Source organism: Cibotium barometz, chromosome 10 (assembly GCF_041138505.1).
Source record: "Cibotium barometz isolate CiBa-2024 chromosome 10, ASM4113850v1, whole genome shotgun sequence".
NCBI classification, from domain to species: Eukaryota; Viridiplantae; Streptophyta; class Polypodiopsida; order Cyatheales; family Cibotiaceae; genus Cibotium; species Cibotium barometz.
In genome coordinates this window covers 41,607,722-41,626,587 of record NC_141055.1, presented here as the reverse complement: position 1 = coordinate 41,626,587, position 18,866 = coordinate 41,607,722, and the positions used below count along the sequence as shown (strand labels likewise).

At 40.2% G+C, this 18,866-nt stretch overlaps 1 pseudogene; it reads right to left on the bottom strand.

Moving 5' to 3' along the window:
• Positions 1 to 5,779: 5,779 nt before the first annotated feature.
• LOC147634913 (uncharacterized) lies at positions 5,780 to 10,344 on the bottom strand (annotated as a pseudogene).
• Between the last annotated feature and the right edge of the window lie 8,522 nt (positions 10,345 to 18,866).

Genomic DNA, 18,866 nt, shown 5'->3' with positions numbered 1-18,866 from the left:
CCCCGGCGGTCCTAAGTGTGTTCACACACATCACTGCTTATATATATGGCAACAAATCCCCCCTGGGAGTGATGGTGTGAACGAGAGCTGGCACTCATGTATAGGGAAGTGCCATGCCCGAAGTAGATCAGTCCACAAAGGGGAGCAAGCCCAAAGCTTTGCGGAAAGCTTCAAACTTCTCACGAGGAAGTGCCTTTGTGAAAAGATCGACGAGGTTGTCCTATGTTGGCACATATGCCAAGCTGATCTCTCCTGCTGAGAGTCTCTCCCTAACATAGTGATAATGCACCTCAATGTGCTTTGTGCGAGCATGAAAAACTGGGTTTCTCGCAATTGCCAATGCGCTCTAACTATCAGTGTAGATAGAGGTGGCAGACTCCTGTCCACAACACCCAAGTCAGCCATAAGCCGTCTGAGCCACACACACTCAACCGTAGCTGTGAAAGCTGCCCTATACTCAGCTTTACAACTAGAAGTGGCCACAGTAGGTTGCTTCTTGCTCAACCAAGATATGCATGAGCTACCAAGCATGAAACAAAAACCACTTGTGGACACTCTTGTGTCATAGCAACCAGCCTAATCTGAGTCCGAAAAAGCATGTAAATCTGGCAGCAACGATCCCCCCTTGGGATAAAACAACCCAAGATGTATGGTGCCACTCAAGTAGCAAAAAATGCGTTAAGCTGCCTTCCAATGCTGAGACCCTGGGCTATGCATAAACCTGCTCACCTGTGAGACTGCAAACTGAATGTCCGGCCTCGTAATGCATACATAAATGAGGCAACCAACAGCTGTCTGATAGAGTGTGACATCAAAGTGATCTCCAGCATCATGAAGACTCAACTTCAAACATGTCTCCATTGGAGTAGCAATAGGCTTGCAGTCTTCAAGGCCAAATCTCCGCAACAATGTCTCAATATACTTTGTCTGACACAAAGCAATACCTCCATCACATTGCTTAAATTGTACCCCAAATAATGATGCAGATGTCCCAAATCTGACATCTCAAAAGAGGCATTCAAATCAGCCTTAAAATCAGCAATATGACTCTCATTTGGTCCTATGAGCAGCATGTCATCGACATAGAGAGCATGATTAGATGTACATCATCCACATGTTTAACATACAAAGTGCTTTCTATTGGACTATTTTGAAAACCATGTGCAGTCAAGTATTCATGTATCTTTTCATACCAAGCTCATGGAGAGCTTGCTTTAAACCATACAAGCCTTTTTCATGTATCTTTTCATACCAAGCAAGCTCGTGGAGAGCTTGCTTTAAACCATACAAAGCCTTTTTTAACCTGCACACTTTGTTTTCCTATCCTCTTTGAACAAGACCACGAGGTTGCGATACGTACACCTCCTCATGCAAATCTCCATTCAAGAACACAGTCTTTATGTCCAACTGATGTACATTCCAACCATTATGAGCTACCAATGCACAAATGCTACGAATGGTAGTCATACGACAAGTGGGAGCAAAGGTCTCATCAAAATCAATGCCCTTTTCTTGAGCATAACCCTTTGCAACAAGTCTAGCCTTATAGCGATTAACACTGCCATCTGGCTTTCGTTTCAACTTAAAAACCCACTTATATCCAATGACCTTTTTACCAATAGGCAAATCACACAAAGACCATGTACCATTCTTCATTATAGCATCATATTCACTTTGCATTGCAGCCATGCTTCATTATAGCATCATATTCACTTTGCATTGTAGCCAACCAATTTTCTGATTCTTGTGCCTCATCAAATGAAAGTTCTTCCTCTTCACACATACTAGACACAGCCAAAGCATAACAATCTGATGCATAAGAGGCATGCTGAAAACCTGAACGAGTACGACTAGAAATAGGTGAATCAATTTTACTATCACGCAAGGTTTGCACCAGCCATTTAGGCATACCTCTAGCATGCTCATTTTCAGCCTTATCCTCATAAATTACATCGTGTAAATCTGCATCAGAAGTAGGCTGATCTATGATGTTGTTTGAAATCTGCATAGGCTGAATATTTGCCTCATTAGGAGTTACATTTGAATTCCCACCTGTAAAACAGAGACAACAACGTATCAAATACATCCCGTGAGCTCACACCTGTCTCTTTGGTACATGATAACAAAGGTTGCACAGCATCTTCCACAAAAACATCTCGACTAATTAAGATATGCTTTGACTGCGGATGATACAATCTGTAACCCTTGCTCTCAGCACTGTAACCAACGAAAATGCATTTGACAGCCTTATCATCCAATTTTCTACGTTGTTGCACAAGCACTAAAGTATAGGCCAAGCAATCAAAGACACGCAAGTGACCAATAGAAGGCTTCCTGCCATGCCAAGCTTTGTATGGAGTAATAGACTGCAAGGCCTTAGTGGGACACCTGTTGAGTACATATGCAGCACACATGACAGCCTTAAGCCAAAACGCATGTGGCAAAGCTTGGCTCTTGACCATACATCGTGCCATCTCCATAAGTGACCTGTTTTTCCTCTCAGCAACACCATTTTGCTGAGGGGTATACGGCATTGTACATTGGTGTTTTATCCCACGACTAGCCAGAAATGCATCAAACTCTTTAGACATGTACTGCTCCCCTCGATCAGAACGGAGGGTGCCCCCAGTACAATTGGATACATTTTCAGCCACCATAAGCAAAAATTGTTTGAAGCACAAAAACACTTCGGACTTTGCCTTCAGTGGATATACCCATGCATGCCTTGAGTAATCATCAATGAAAGTCACGAAGTACAAGTGTTTACCAAATGACGAAGTTTACATAGGCACACATACATCACTATGTACAAGTTGCAATTTGCGAGTGGCCCGCACAGAACTATCCTTTGGAAAAACAGACGCTGCATTTTGCTCAAAATACAGCCTTCACAAACATGTTTCAATGGTGCCTCAAGAGGGAGGCAATGAAGCAACCATATCAAATTTCTATAAACACAGCAAACTAGCCAAGTTCAGATGACCAAAACGAGCATGCCATAGTTTTGCATCTGAAACTGCCTTTTCATCAGAAACTGCATTTTCTGAATCTTCCACACACTTGTCATAAGAATTGAGCCTATACAGCCCACAAAACAAGGTGCCAGATGCAATAATCGTATCACGAGAAGTCAAATCATAAACAGTACATCTGTCATCCACAAATTTGACTACAAGTCCAAGTCTAGCAAAGCGCAGAGACAGACAGTAGATTCTTCTTTATCCGTGGCACATACAAAGCATCTGAAAGTGTGAAAGCGCTGCCATTTGCAGCAGTAAGCATAATTTTACCAACGCCCTTCACTGGGTCAGAAGCATTATTGGCACATGTGACAGTATTCCCATTAGAGACAACCTCAAGACAAGTGAACATATCACGATGCGAGGTAATGTGCTTTGTAGCACCACTGTCAAAATACCATACATCAGAGTCAACAAAAACTGCCAAACATGCATCATGTACAGATGGGTCAAACTGGCAATACACGCTAAACGCCCATTCTGTATCCTCCACAACATTTGCAGAATCTGCATTTGTAGAAGCATCCGCTATTGTGGCTGCATTTGACTCTTTCTTCTTTGCCTCTTTAGCCTTTAGCTTAGGGCACTTCTTAATGACATGATCAGTTGCCTTACAATAGTTGCACTTGATTTTTTTCTTGCCTTTATCAAGAGCCTTCTCAGACCTATTGTTGCTACCTATGGAAGGAGAAGAAGTTGCAGACTTACTAATAGGAGAAGAAACAGTGGAAGGGACTGCCTTACCACTTCTTCTCTGCTGGGCAGCAACAAATGCCTGATCAACTGCACGCTGCCTAACCTTGTTTTGCCTGGACTGCACTTCTTGCAAGAGCTTGTTGACTAAAGTATCATACTTGACAACATCAGGTCTGTCCTCATTAATAAGTCTCCACGTGGAAGCAAAAGTCTGATATGACTCAGGTAAAGCATCAAGAATAGTCTGCACAAGAGAATGATCAGGAATAATCTCACCTGCAGAAATCAATTGTTCCTTGAGATCTTTAATCTCAGCAAGAAAAACATTCATGTCATCTTCCTGCATAATCTTCGATTCTATCTCTTTACGCAGGTAAGAGATTTTTGCCTCGTTACGACCTGCATACAGACCAGCTAGAATATCCCAAGCCTATTTTGTTGTTTTAACTGAACGAATATGTGGAGTGATATTACGTTTGACAGAAAGTGCAATCAAGGCATGAGCCTGCGCATCTTTACTATCCCAACAAGCTTGTTCAGTAGTGGGTAAAACAGCAGCAACAGTAGAGCTGCTAGAACTTGCAACATCTTCAACAGATCCTACATCCACAGAACCTGGACGTACATCCATACCCTGCACAATGTTCCACACTCCTTTTGCAACCAAAACATGCTGCATCATGTATGCCCAAAGTGGGTAGTTGTTGTCTCCATCAAATTTGTCATCAACAGACAACATGCGAAATACATCATTGCGGTTATCGGCCATGGCCTTGACTGAAACTAATGCAAAAGCTACCTATAATGAAGCAAAGATACTGAACAGAAAACAACTCGTGCTATGTAGCACGGTCCACAATAGAATACGTATGTCTGTTTTGCAGAAAACTGCACTGTCGAAATTTCTACACAAAATGACGAAAACACCTGTATAGAACTTATAATGCAAAAACGGAGCCCGAAACGACCTCAGATGCAGAGTATAGGGACCTGCAAGCGCTCGTGAAAGCTCACCTCAATGGGAGAACGTGAGCCGTAGGGTGCTAGCGGCGTAGCCTTGGGAGCCAATGCCTGCTCTGATACTAATTGTTGGAATTAGGGTTGCAGGAAAGCACACAAAGCTTGGAGAAGAAGAAGCAAGAATGCGCACAACACACAATGTATTAGATTGTGTCAATGTACAAAGATAAGTTAGTCCTAGAAGGATGGGCGTATGTACAAGCAGGGGGAAAAAACCTCCTAAGGAGGGAAAAAGTGCCTCAGCGGTCCTACACATCACTGCCTATATATATGGCAACACATACGTGCATAATGGCCCACCCAAACCCGCTATTTCTTGCATAGGAGACCCCTTGGGCACTATGCAAAAAAATAGCTGGTGCAACACACCATCCCGCCTGTACAGCATCTGATAGTGACGAAACTTTGCGTGAGTAGAGGGGTAGAAACCCCATGGACCCACTCGCAAAGTTTCACCTGCATTGATGCCGTACGAGCATGATGCCCCACCCAAACCCGCTATTTTTTGTATAGAGGACTCTTTGGGCACTATGCAAAAAATAGTGGGTGGCAACACACTGTCTCGCCCAAACCCACTATTTTTTGCATAGAGGACTCTTTGGGCACTATTTTTTGTATAGAGGACTCTTTGGGCACTATGCAAAAAATAGCGGGTGGCAACACACTGTCTCGCCCAAACCCACTATTTTTTGCATAGAGGACCCTTTGGGCACTATGCAAAAAATAGCGGGTGGCAACACATTGTCCCGCCCATCCGGCATCTGATGGTGGTGAAACTTTGCAAGTAGAGGGGTAGCAGACCCATGGACCCACTTGGAAAGTTTCACCTCCACAATGGACAACGTATGATAATGATGCTCCACCCAAACCCGCTATTTTTTGCATAGGGGACCCCTTGGACACTGTAAAAAATAGCAGGTGGCAACACACCGTCCCACCCATCCAGCGTCCGATGGTGCTGAAACTTTGTGGACGAGTAGAGGGGTAGTAGCCCCATGGACCCACTCACAATGTTTCACATGCATACGTGCGTGATATCCCACTCACTCGCACTGCAAAATTTCACCCCCAAACCATTAACAGAAAGATACAAAATATATAGGCACAACTGAAAAGCCAACTCATAATATATATGGGTAGAAGATACAAATTGAGAGAAATATACAAAATGAAGGGCACTAGATACAACAAAAAAGAGGGAGGAGGCTACAATATCAATCCATAGACTGTCTAGCTCTGAGGATCTCCAAGATGCTCACATGCTCATGCTGGGCTAAGGACCACCATGGGGGGCCTCCCTTGTTGCTATTAACTCGCCGAAGCATGGGTTTCACAGCAAGAATTAGGTGAGAGTATATAATTGCCTCCTTGCTCCACTCATACTGCACAAACTTAATGTAACCCGTGCGCATCTGACCCTGTGCATAGTAGTGACCTGCAACTATCATGTGGGCATCAAATGAGAATCTATAATCATCAGTCACATCACACTCAAGGGTCCTAGTGTACCTCAGAATGTAGTATTCCACCTCCTCCTCATTGCCCTCCTCAACAATGACTACAAAAACATTACCCATTGTCAAAATATATGTCAAAGAATCATGATCTTCCCCCTCGGGTAGTGTGAGAGGATCCAAAGTGGTGGGGGGTAATGCTCCTCGCTCTGGCCTCAAAATATATGTTAAAGAATCATGATCTTCCCCCTCATGTAGTGTGAGAGGATCCAAAGTGGTGGGGGGTAATGCTCCTCGCTTTGGCCTCAACACCTGCTATCTGCAACCAAGGATCAGCCCAATCTTCCATCTTGCATAGTGAGTAGTCACCATCAATGCATGGCCCGCAAAATCATGAACGGCACTGTGTGAAGACGATGAGGTCATCATAGGATGTGCTCTTAATGGAGTGTAGCCTAACTGTGCCATCCATACTGTCGCACAATCTGGAGAAGCACCATCAAGGACACTACTATCAGCACACTAGAAGAACCTCCTGACAATCGTGGCATCTCGCTGAGGGAAAGAAGAGGCAGCACTAGTGGGTCAAATGTGCATTACACCAATCCACTACATGTTGTGCATCTCAAAAGTGCTCACTATCTCACGGGGGAGTTGGTGACGTCTGAGGGAGCATTTGACACACGCACCCGTACTCGCACCATCGTGCTCCCCCTTTCCATGCCTTCTCTTAAAGAAGCTCCAAATCACCTGGTAGCCTATCATGCAATGCCAAGAATATAGCCAATAAAACTGACGACTGACGACGAGCACTTTTAAACTGTGCCCCACATCCATCAAACCATATCCATTGCCCTGTCCATGTGACTCCATGCTCTCTCAAAAAGCATAACGATGGAAGCAATGCTGCACAAAGTGGGCGCTATGAGAGCTATCATCACTAATGTAAAAGTTGTTGAATTATACAAGTGAATAGGGTGTGTGCGGGATCAAGCCCTTAGCGAGAGGCTGTAAAAGAGAATCTGTAAATGAGTGAGAAGCTGTGAAAAGGTGAGAAGTATCTACTGGGAGAGAATAAAGGGTAGCATGAGAAGATTTAGGATGTGTGGAGATATTCTGGGAAGACGTGGAGAGAATCAAGGAGAGATCAGTGGGATTAGATGCTTGGATGTAAACTCTATAAATTGAGGCATTGGCCTAATGAGAATTTGTTGGTTTTTGATTATCCGTGCCTACATGAAGCTATCAGTATGCTCACTAATATCGTCTTAATCATCGTCTAATCTCTTTGTTAATGATGTTGATTCTAGCATTTGATCCACCATAGCTCATCACATTACTGCAAATTCAACATGGTATCAAAGCCTAGCTTAGAATCCATCAAATTTATGAGCCCATTATCTTGCTAATCACCTAGTTAATTAGGATTAGTAGATAATTAACTTTTTAGTCATTTTTCAACAAGCCTTTTATACCCACAGCTGGTGGAGGGGCTTGATCTCCCTCCAAGCCTAACAATAGGCTTCAAGCCTCTAGCCACAATCCCTATGCTCCAGCCCATCAACTCAAATCGCCAAACCGCCTTCTAGAGCTGCCGATTTTTGCGAAAAAGCCAGCACCGTTTTTCTGAAGTAAAATTGAGATCCTCTCTTCACCCCAAATACAATTCGCCTAATTCCTCTTGGCCCCAGGGGTTTTCAAGGGTGCTCTACAAGCCGGTGCAGACAGTTTTTGATTTCATCAAATCTACAGTGAGATCCAAGCTCTACATCAAATCTGCAGGTGACTTTGGTAAAATAGAGATTAAGCATTCAATGTTTGGTCAAATCTTGTGTTTCTTGGCTTAATCCTCTACTAGACTAACTGCTATTGATGGATTTGAAAGGAGTTGAGCTCATTTGAACTCTAAGGCCCCAGATCTGGACTCCCCGCATACTCTGTTTTTTGCACACAAAACAGAGGATTATTTTGCTAATCAGTGATTAATCAACACTAATCACTGTATTCTGGTGTAATTGAGGGTTCAAATTAACCATTGGGTATCTGATACAGATCCCTATAACTTCATATTACAATTCGGAGATGGTTGGATACTCTAACCATTCAGTACAGATTTGTTACCCTTGGTTTTATGTAATTTCTGGTGAATTTGTAATCATCACCTAAACACCAGATTGAGTTATGAAAGGGTAGAAACTGCCCTTGAATCTTGAAATTAGATCGAGGTAAGACCCCCTTCACATCATCATGAGCACGGCACAAGAGATAGACAAATTTAATGGAGAGGAGTTTTATACATGGTAAACAAAAACCATGCTCATGAGGAAAAATGTGTGGGGGCTAGTCGACGAGGGAAGAGATGAATGCCCAGAGGTGAGTGGGAAAAATGAGTGGAAGAGCAGGAATGAGAAAGCATTAGGACTTATCGCACTCAGTTTAAATGATGAAATCATTCATCACATCACAGGGATACAATGGGCAAAAGATGCATGGGATGAACTCAATAAATTATTTGGCACTCAAGCAAAAAATTCAAAGATAAATCTATTAATGCAATTCTACAAACTGGATATGAAGGAAAGTGAACCTTTAATCACACACTTGAACAAATGCAAAAGCATTAAGTAACAACTGGCAGCTTGGCAAGAAGGTAGAAGATGATGAGGCACTAGCAGTGCTTTTGAAGAGTGTGGACAAAGGTGAATATGAAAACATTGTAGCAACCTTAAAGAATGTACCTGAATTGAAGCTACACGAGATAGAAGGAGCTCTACTAGAGCAAGAGACCAAGGTCAAAGAGAAGAAATGGCTGGACTCAACAGCTGGAGAAGAAAAAGCATTCTTCACCCGAGGAGGATTCTCTCAAGGACGAAGACGAGAAAGAGGCAAAGTAGGAGGAAGGACCTTCACTTGCCACAACTCTGGGAAGCCAGGACACATGGCAAGAGACTACAGCAAACCCAGTGGAGAAGGAACATCGGCAAACTTTATGGAGGCTCCTAAGGAAGTGGAGTCGGATCATCTTTTTTGAGAGAGAGAGAGAGAGAGAGAGAGAGAGAGAGAGAGAGAGAGAAACCCCACAACCCAATGTAACCTGCCCCAACAGAGTAAAACCACCTCTGAGCCACCGATGATGTAGGCCATGTGGTAGATGTATGTGTGAGTTTTTTAGTCAAGGTCACGGGCACTTGTAGTAGCCTTGGACACATATAGAGAGAGAAAGTGTCAAGGACTATGAGTTTAGGGACTTGAGGCACTGGTCTACCAAGACTACCAAGTAAGAGGAAAACTTGGTATAGGGTCCAGGTGTGCTAGGATTATTCACTTGAGGGGAGGTGTTGAAATATACAAGAAGCCGTGAAAAGGTAAGAAGTTTCTACTAGGAGAGAATAAAGGGTAGCATGAGAAGATTTAGGATGTGTGAAGATATTATGGGAAGAGGTGGAGAGAATCAAGGAGAGATTAGTGGGATTAGATGCTTGGATGTAAACTCTATAAATTAAGGCATTGGCCTAATGAGAATTTGTTGGTCCATGCCTACATTAAGCTATCAGTTAATTGCTCACTAATATCGTCTTAATCATCATCTAATCTCTTTGTTGTTGATTCTAGCATTTGATCCACCATAGCTCATCACATTGCTGCAAATTTAACACGTGATACTCTCTAAACTTGCTCCTCTGGGGTGCTCGCTATGCTATCCACTGCTGCCTCTGCATGATGCTGATAACTAGTATGCACCATGATGGCCACCTAGTCAAGAACACAAGAATGGGAATTGTGAGATTCATAGACAACATCAATAAAAAATATCTTGAAGACCTTAAATTGAAAATGAGGCAATGTCTCATGCAATACCTGCTTAGAAAATTAGTACTCTGCTTGAATCTCATGCTATGGTGCAAATGTGTAATTCTTTGTGAAGTCAACCACCACTGAGACAACTACACCAATACGAAATTGTTTTGCAAGCTAGCACAAAACTGACGGTCCTGCCACTTGGCACCGTGAGCATGATGTATGTAGGCATAGACGGAAGCTTTATATGTGCTCATGAACTCGCCACATGCCGAATGGTGCTCCACTAGTTGTAATCTCCTTGACTATCCATGTGTTACATACTCATACTGTCGCCATGTTACCACCTCAGCCATCGAGAAATCCCATGTTACTGTCGCTATGTTACATACTCATATTGTCACCATGTTACCACGTCAGCCACTGAGGAATCCTCCTTGCAGAGGTGAATCATGGCCAAGCTGCCGCACGAGGTACAAATCCCCATGACACAAGCCATCCGATGGTAGACGGCATGCTCCGCCCACGAGCATAATAGTGAGTGAATAAAATCCCTCATGCTATAAGGCACCATCCCTCGATGGCCATACAAGCCACGAAAGACATCATACAAAAGCTGAAATCCAACATGGTACCTACAAAGACATGGATCACGCTGCCTCGAGTAACGTACAAACCAAGGCTTGCAAGCCTCAAATGAACGATGGGGCTGATGGTGATCTCTAGGTCTGTAGACCTAAACTCAAATTACAACTCTATGTGTGTCATCTCAAGAAAGCAAGTCCCATGCACTATGTACTCCCCACGACGAACCCTATGTCGCAATGCCTTCTTGTACTCTAGTGATACATGACAATGCTCCTCCCAAAACCTCTCTTTCATCACCCTTATTTCAAGGACCAATGTACAACTTCATCTAGGTACACATCCACTACTAGCCCATAGAGCACCCTCAATTCCACTGTCCAAGCTCTATCTCCTCACAAACCCTGCATGAAGTGCTCGACAATGAATCTGAAGTATGCGATAAGTGGCGCAATGCGTACTTGGTTGGCAGGACACTGCTGGGGAAACAAACACTGTAAGGGCATGTCTTGCAGCCAATCCATCTGGATGCATCTTACGCTTGACTATGTTGTAGGACTGCCTCAAGCTCAGTAGCACACGAGCACCGGCCCTCCTTGAATGTAAGCTATAAATTATGGAAGCAGTGGTACATTGTGCCAAGCGCGAGTACCGTAGCAATGCATTTAGCACACTAGACTGTGATGCCACATCAAGGTAAACAAAGTACTTATCAAAGATAACATTGGCACGGTTTCATGCACCAGACCTGGAAAGGGATTTCCCATGAGAAGATGCCTCATGAGAAACATCAGCATCGCTGAAGTGAGGAGTGATGTTGGCAAGAAGGGCATGTGCACCACATCAAGGAGTGGCATCAAGGTCATGGACCGCACTAGATGGAGGAGTGCCGAGCTCGTAGGTGTCACCCAAGAGAGGTGAGGCAAACTCGTGGGCCACGCCCGAGGGTGGAGAGACACCGGGTAGAGGAGTGGCAAGCTCATGGGAGGTGTCGACAAAGAAGTGGCAAGCTCAGATGGTGCACCCAAAGAGGCACCTAATGGATGAGTGGCTAGCTCATGGTGGGCAACACCCAAGAGAGAAGTGCAAAACTCGGAGGGCATGCCAAAAGGTGGAGAGACACCCAAGATAGGAGTGACCACCTCATGGGCGGCGCCTAAGGGAGGGACAACCTCATGGGTGGTGCTAGAGGGAGTGACAACCTCATAGGTAAGGTGTAAGGGAGAAGTGACAAAGGGCTCAAAATAATGTGGAGAAAGAATTCTGGGAGAATGAGGAGGAGAAGGAGGTGGAGAGGGGTCATGGGGAAGAGATGGAGAATGGGTGGGGGGAGGAGATGTTGCCTCATCAATCGAAACCTGCCATGCATTGTAATGCTCGAGCCCTTGCTTTGCACTCACGATCTCTTCGTCTCCTATCTTCCATGCGAACCCTTGCTTGCTTCTCATGAATAAGATGGATTGGGGGATCCCATTGCCTATTACTTCTCTACTTCTATGACTTTGTGAACCCATGCTAAGATGTAGGAAAACAAAGATTAAGCATAAAATTGAAGATAATTAAGATTAAAGTAATACTAGAACAAGATTAATATATTCTTGGAATGGAGCTATCTCCAAAGTCAATGAAGCTCTAAGAATGAGGGAGACTCAAAAAAATGGGCTATATATACCAAGCCCATTAGCATTTCATTGGTTAAATTAGATTATCTGGATTTATGCCAATTTATCTAATCTACTAATATATAATGATATTTTTTAATAAAATATTAAAAATATTAAAAAATAATTATAGTTTTTAGAAATGATGAATGAATTAATTATTTTAAGTAACAAATATTATTTTTTATTTATTTATTTAATAAATAAAATTTATTTACATAATACATAAAATTTACTTGATTACTAAATAATATTAAAATTTCTTTAGACATATTTCAAGTTTTTTCCCAAAGAAATATTTTAAAAAATACACATTTTTTAAATAGTAAGAATTTATTTAATTATATCATAATATTCACTTCATTAAAAAATAAAATATTTATTTTTTAATAATATATTTTATTCAATAAATAATATTTATTTGATAAAAAAATGTATGTATGTATGTATATATATATATATATGTATGTATATATATATATATATGTATGTATGTATATATATATATATATATATATATATATAATATTTGGAGGAGAGCCTTTAAATTATATTACATAATTTTATTTAAAATTTATTATTAAATTTTATTTTTATAATGATTTTTTTATTTTTTCATAATCATAAAATCATGAAATATAATGGTGAGGTGGCAGGTGTTTTGCTACATGGTAAAATTCTGCTGACATGGAACCTCCACGTGGGCATTCCTCATGCTCAAGTGTGAGGTGGAAATGCCATGCATGTATATAATGTGTCATGCCATGTAGGCAGAGAAAGTCAACCAAGTTGACTGTGCTAAGGTGGCAAGATGACATGGACATTCTTGATTACGTGGAAATGCCATGTATGCATTTGATGTGGCATGCCATGTAGGCTTTAGGGAGTCAACCTTATTGACTAAGTTGAGGTGGCATGATGACAAGGCATGATGAGATGGCAAGATGCTTCTGTGGAGTCTCCTCCATATGATGTAGCATGTACATGCAGGACTAAGACTATGTTACCATAGCTCAATTGCTGGACAAATGGCATATTCTCTATAGCAAAACACCAAGCCTAATAGGCATCCTTTGTTTTAGACTTTGGGCGGACAAACAGTGAAAATTTGATTAAGATGGCTCAAAAATAGGCTTCCCTTAAATTCACTCTAATATTTTTTTGTTAAATTCATCATGAGACAAGTACTTTGATCCACAAGAAATCGAAGTACAATGAGGGTTGTATAAAATTTATATAATTAAATTATTAAACTTTTGTAGACCCTCTAAGAGACTGAGTGAATTTTCTACAGAAGATCGGAAGGAATTCCATCGTTAAAATTGCAATTTAACAATATGGCCACATTCTAAGCATATTTGTCTAACTTCTCATTGTTGGATCTTCAATGATGAGATTCACATTTGCTAAGATCTTAAATAGAAAATCACATGTTGCTGTACAATATAAAGTAGTGAAAAAATATTTATAAAAAATAGTTAAATAGCCAAAAATTTTACCAATAAATCAAGTTATGCAATGTGTTACATTCATGTACGAATTGGGATGATCATTGGACTTTGGATGTAGAAGTACTAAGCATTGTATGTGTGACATATACTGCAATAAAGAAAGTTGGAAAATGCAGATGCCAAAACTTCTGTGCAATGAAACAATCACTAAAATAAATTGGATTTCCCATCAAGGGGTGCCATTTAAACACCCACTATGTGTATAATGTGCCCCAAACACTATGCCACTAAATTCCAAACATAACTACGAGAGATTGGACCTTTAAGTTGTCAAGATGCCTATTTTCAAGTTACCTTTAGAGCGCCCAACTATCAAAAGTGGTGCCCCTTATCTCGCAACCACCCATAAGTACATGACTTTATAATGTAGTACTACCATTCATTGCTAAGGCCAAGATAGTAACAATTTTGTGGTAGCTCTAAGCTAAGATAAGAGTAGTAGCCAAGGAAACGTCCAAAGAAGCACAAAAGAAGAAAAATCAAGCTTCAACCTCACAGTGTAGCCAACTAACGAGCTTGAGGCACAAGCCCCAATAGCCACAATAGGCCCTGAAAAGGCTAAGGGACCTTAACTATAGGTCCCAAAGAAGAAAACATTGAAGAGCACGTGGAAATATAATACACGATCAAATGTCAAGGATAATGACGTCGAGGACTATTGAAGGTGGTCCAAATGAGGGCTCCAAAGTTTCCTCCCTTACAAAGACAGTGACCAATCTTTTGCTAAAACCAACTCTTCCCAAAGAGAAGAAGCCCATTGACTACACAAATCGTCCAAGGAGTATGCAAGAAGGAGCGAATGAAATAAACCCAAGAGCTTGTGAGTAAGGTACACACTAAGCATATCCCTAAGCCAATTATAAAGCCTGTAAAGGAGCCTCAAAGCATGCCAAAGGCCTTGACCAATCCCATAACCATTAAAGAGGATGAAGAAAGTGCTAATTCTAGAGCCTCTACCTCTAGAACTATTTTACCCAAACTCCACATTACTAAATGGTCTCATGTGATTTAGGCCCAAGGCCAAGAGAATGGAGAATGGGAAAAGGACCATGCCCCTAGACACATTAAAGCGTAATGTGAAAAGGGCAACCATGTATATAAGTGAAATTGAAAAATAGTCATTTAGTAATCATAATTATAGCTTACTAATTCCTAGCAATGGTGGCTTCTTCCTTTTGAGAAGAAGAGAGTGAGCCCTCCTCCATGAGTACTACCGTGTAAACTCCGGTTAATGCGTGTTCACCTTTCTTTCACTAGTGTCAGAGCTCTTGTCTTTGATCCAGTTTTATTGATTTTGCGATTTTTCCCAAATCTAATTTTTTAAAAATCTTGCGAGCAAAGAATCTTGAGGAATTTCATTTTGCTAATTTTCTTGGTAATTTTGGGAGCGAAAGTGGCCATATTTGATAAGTTTGGGCTTATATTTTCTTGATATTCAAGATTTGTTATAATTTTCATGCATTCCTTTGGGCCATTTTCCTGCAAACCCTAACTTTCTTGAGGGCGAGAATTATTCTTAAAGACTTTGTTGATCATTTTGCTAAGCATTTGTAGCCTCTCCAAGCTTGTGATGATGATCTTTTTCATTCCCTACTTCCCTATGGAGCTGGGGGCAATTTCTCTACAAGTCTAGAGTGGTTTTGGTTGATTTCTCACAATGTTGTCAAATAAAGTGCACATAATGCTTAGCAATGGTGCAAAATCCTTTAAAGGCTTATATCAAGTGATATTCTTCCATTTCCAAAGCTTCGGATACATCAATGAGTTTATTGATTGCCTATAGGTTGTTTTTAAGGTATTTTCCATTGATTTGCATCAAGAAAGCAAGAAAATGGCATTGCATTTGGCGAGAATCATTTCATCATAAGGTTAAGCTTGGCCACATTTTTGAACCCTATTGATTAATAAATAATTCCATTAAAGCTTCATCCATAACATCTTGATTCTTGCGGGTTTCTTGCAAGATTTCCATAGCCATGGAGGCCATATGCATACATATGTGATATTGATTGATTGCCATTGGATCAATATACATGGAATGGTTAATTGATGCATAATGGATGCATAATACTTACTTTGGGATTGCACATGATGTGTATGTATTGTCTTCTTATCATTTTGGCCTATGTGTAAGAGGCTTTGAATTGGATTCCTTGTTAGACATTGGCAAGTTCAAGCCCACCTTCAAGTGAGCATAAACCAAGTGAGTGCAAATATCACCATGACCCGATTCAATTATTTTCTTACCGAGAGAGAGAGAGAGAGAGAGAGAGAGAGAGAGAGAGAGAGAGAGAGAGAGAGAGAGAGAGAGAGAGTATGAAGAAGAAGAAGAGAAACATGCAAGAAGCCAAAGAAGAAGAAGACAAACATGCGAGAAGCTCAAGAAGAAGACAGATACACTAACCATGCAGTCGGTGGCATGCCAAATAGGATCAGAAGAGAACTGGAAGAGAAGATAAAGTCAAGCACATAGAAAATAAAGAATGCGAGGCAAGGAAGTTGAAAATCAAAGGTAACAACGGCAAGGTACCACATGTAACCAAAAAGGTGGAAGACTGGGGAGAAGGACCGGTAACAAAAATTGTTTAGTTTTCTTATAAATACTAAGAACGGTGTAAGCTTTTGCACGAAAAAAAATCTTGTAATTATGGCATGGTGTAATCAAGAATAGCTTCAAAGAAACTTGCTTTAATTTACCCATATCATTAGTAAGATCCACATATCCCAAACTAGGATCAAACTCTAATTTATTTCTTGTTTTTAGCTACAAGATTGCATCATATCCTTTAGCCCCTAACCCCCATATTCCATGTGGGTCTCGTTCTTCCATCTTTATAATTAGCAACTTGCTTATTTATGGGAAAATATCCTAAGATAAATTCCCCCAACAATTTCTCTTTCTTACATAGGTTAACGTACCGCAATGTGTTTTTTTCTTACATGAAAAACACGATTCTTTGCAACCTACATACTCAAATGATTATTAACATATCATATTTATCTTCCATAGGTTGCTACCAAAAAACATGCTCATCTGCCTTTTCATATGTTTAAGGCTCATGTTCTTGCATTAATCTTACCACAATGAATGTAAAGTTTTTTTTATAAGCTAGCTATTATGATCTTTATGTTCTCTTATGGATCTTCTAGATTGAGTTTGTGGTATTCAAGATTGTCTAAGCTATTTTCAAGTAGTTTGAATGTTTCTTCTCTTGTGACAAACCTAGTTCTAGTGTTTTGAGGAGATGGACTTAACATTTCTATGTTGCTTTTACTTCCAATGGATCATTAGGATTAAATATAGAACTTGCAAGTTGATTAGATGTTGGATACCATGAGTTAGACTCATTAACATACTAATAGCTCTATAAACAAATATATTTTTAAATGGTTGGACTGTATGGTCTATCTCCCTTTGAGAATGGTTACTATAGACTACGAAGATACATTTTGTGTACTTGGACTAAAGTTTAATTCTTAAATCATTAGGAAAGTGAGTAAATGCAAGTGACTCAAAAACTTTTAAGTGGAATAACAAGTGGCTTTCTTTCTAGGAGGCTTCTTGAAAAGTTATGCCCTTAACCTACCAGTGGCTACTTCCTTTATATGAAGACTTCATAAGTGAGTATATATAAGTGAACCAAATACCTTTAAGTGAATAATTGACTTCCTTTTTGTGAGGGCTTCTTGATATGTCATGCCCTTGAAGACTTTTGAGCTTGCTTCTTGATGTGTCATGCTTGCTTTCTATGAAGGCTTCTTGGGGATGTATTGGTATATGAGCCCCCTATAGAAACTACCTTGAGGTATGGTAACTTGGTTGGCTTGACCATGGAAGCTCAATCATCCTTTACCTCTATTTTTTCTTTGCCCTCTTGTTGCAAAAGCTTAGATATTCTTTTAGAATACGAATGCGTGCTCTTTATTAGTTCTTTTTGCAAAACAATGTTATTTAGATTTACAAAAGATGGAAAAGTCTCTCTTCTCGTGATAGATGTAGCAAAGTTGTCATAGCTTCTCCTAGACCATTCGATTAATGTGAACAATGTTATTTAGATTTACAAACAATGGAAAAGTCTCTCTTCTCCGTGATAGATGTAGCAAAGTTATCATAGCTCCTCCTAGACCATTCAATGCAATGTGAACAATCTTCTCATCATTATTCTCTTCAATATGATCTCTAAGCTCCTACAATCTCATAAGAAGTTAGGTATTAACTCATTTGCATTCTTTTTAACTCGTTTAGTTGGCTTTACATAAGCAACTTTCTAGATTGCATAGTAGACTCAAATCTATTTGCAAGAATTTCCCAAGCAATCTTTGTTATGCCCTTGTGATGATTAATGGGGAATTTCATGCAAGGATGAGAAGATCGAGGTAAGTAATAATCATCAATCTCAAGAGGATCACATTCTATGTGTATCGTTAGTTCCTTGCACACTCGTAAATCGAACCTTATTAAAATGATAGTACTCACGCCAACCTTTTAGTCCTTGCATATAATTCCATCAATCTTGAGAGCAAACAACCTTTGAAGTATTTACACTTCTTAACAAGGAGATCATACTATTCTTAATGTAAAAATTGATAAGATTCAATGCATATCGATTTTTACTATCTTATAATGTTTAATCAAAATTGAGAACATTTAATGCATTGATATTTATTATCTTAGAGAGTTTGATTAATAATACATGGTTAGGTTGGCATTATTTGTCTTTCTATAACTTTTTGGGGCCTTCTTTGCTTGTAAAAATTCCTTCATTTTGATATTTATTATCTTATAGAGTTTGATTAATAATACATGTTCAGGTTGGCCTTATTTATCTTTCTATAACTTTGTGTGGGCCTTCTTTGCTTGTAAAAATTCTTCATTTTGAACCTAAAATTGTTATAGTTGTTAGGATCAACCTTGCTCTCATTATCAAGAAAGTAAATTTCGATCTAGAATAACAATAATAACTTAAAATTTAGCAAGCAAATTTTGACTTTCTTAAAACCTTGAACAAGCTCTAGAAGCTTGTTCAAAGGTCAAGCTCTAGAAGCTTGACCTTTGATGATCTCCAAGGGTGTTGATGTGCACCTCCTTCTTCAGTGAATATAAGTCGAAGATGTACAATT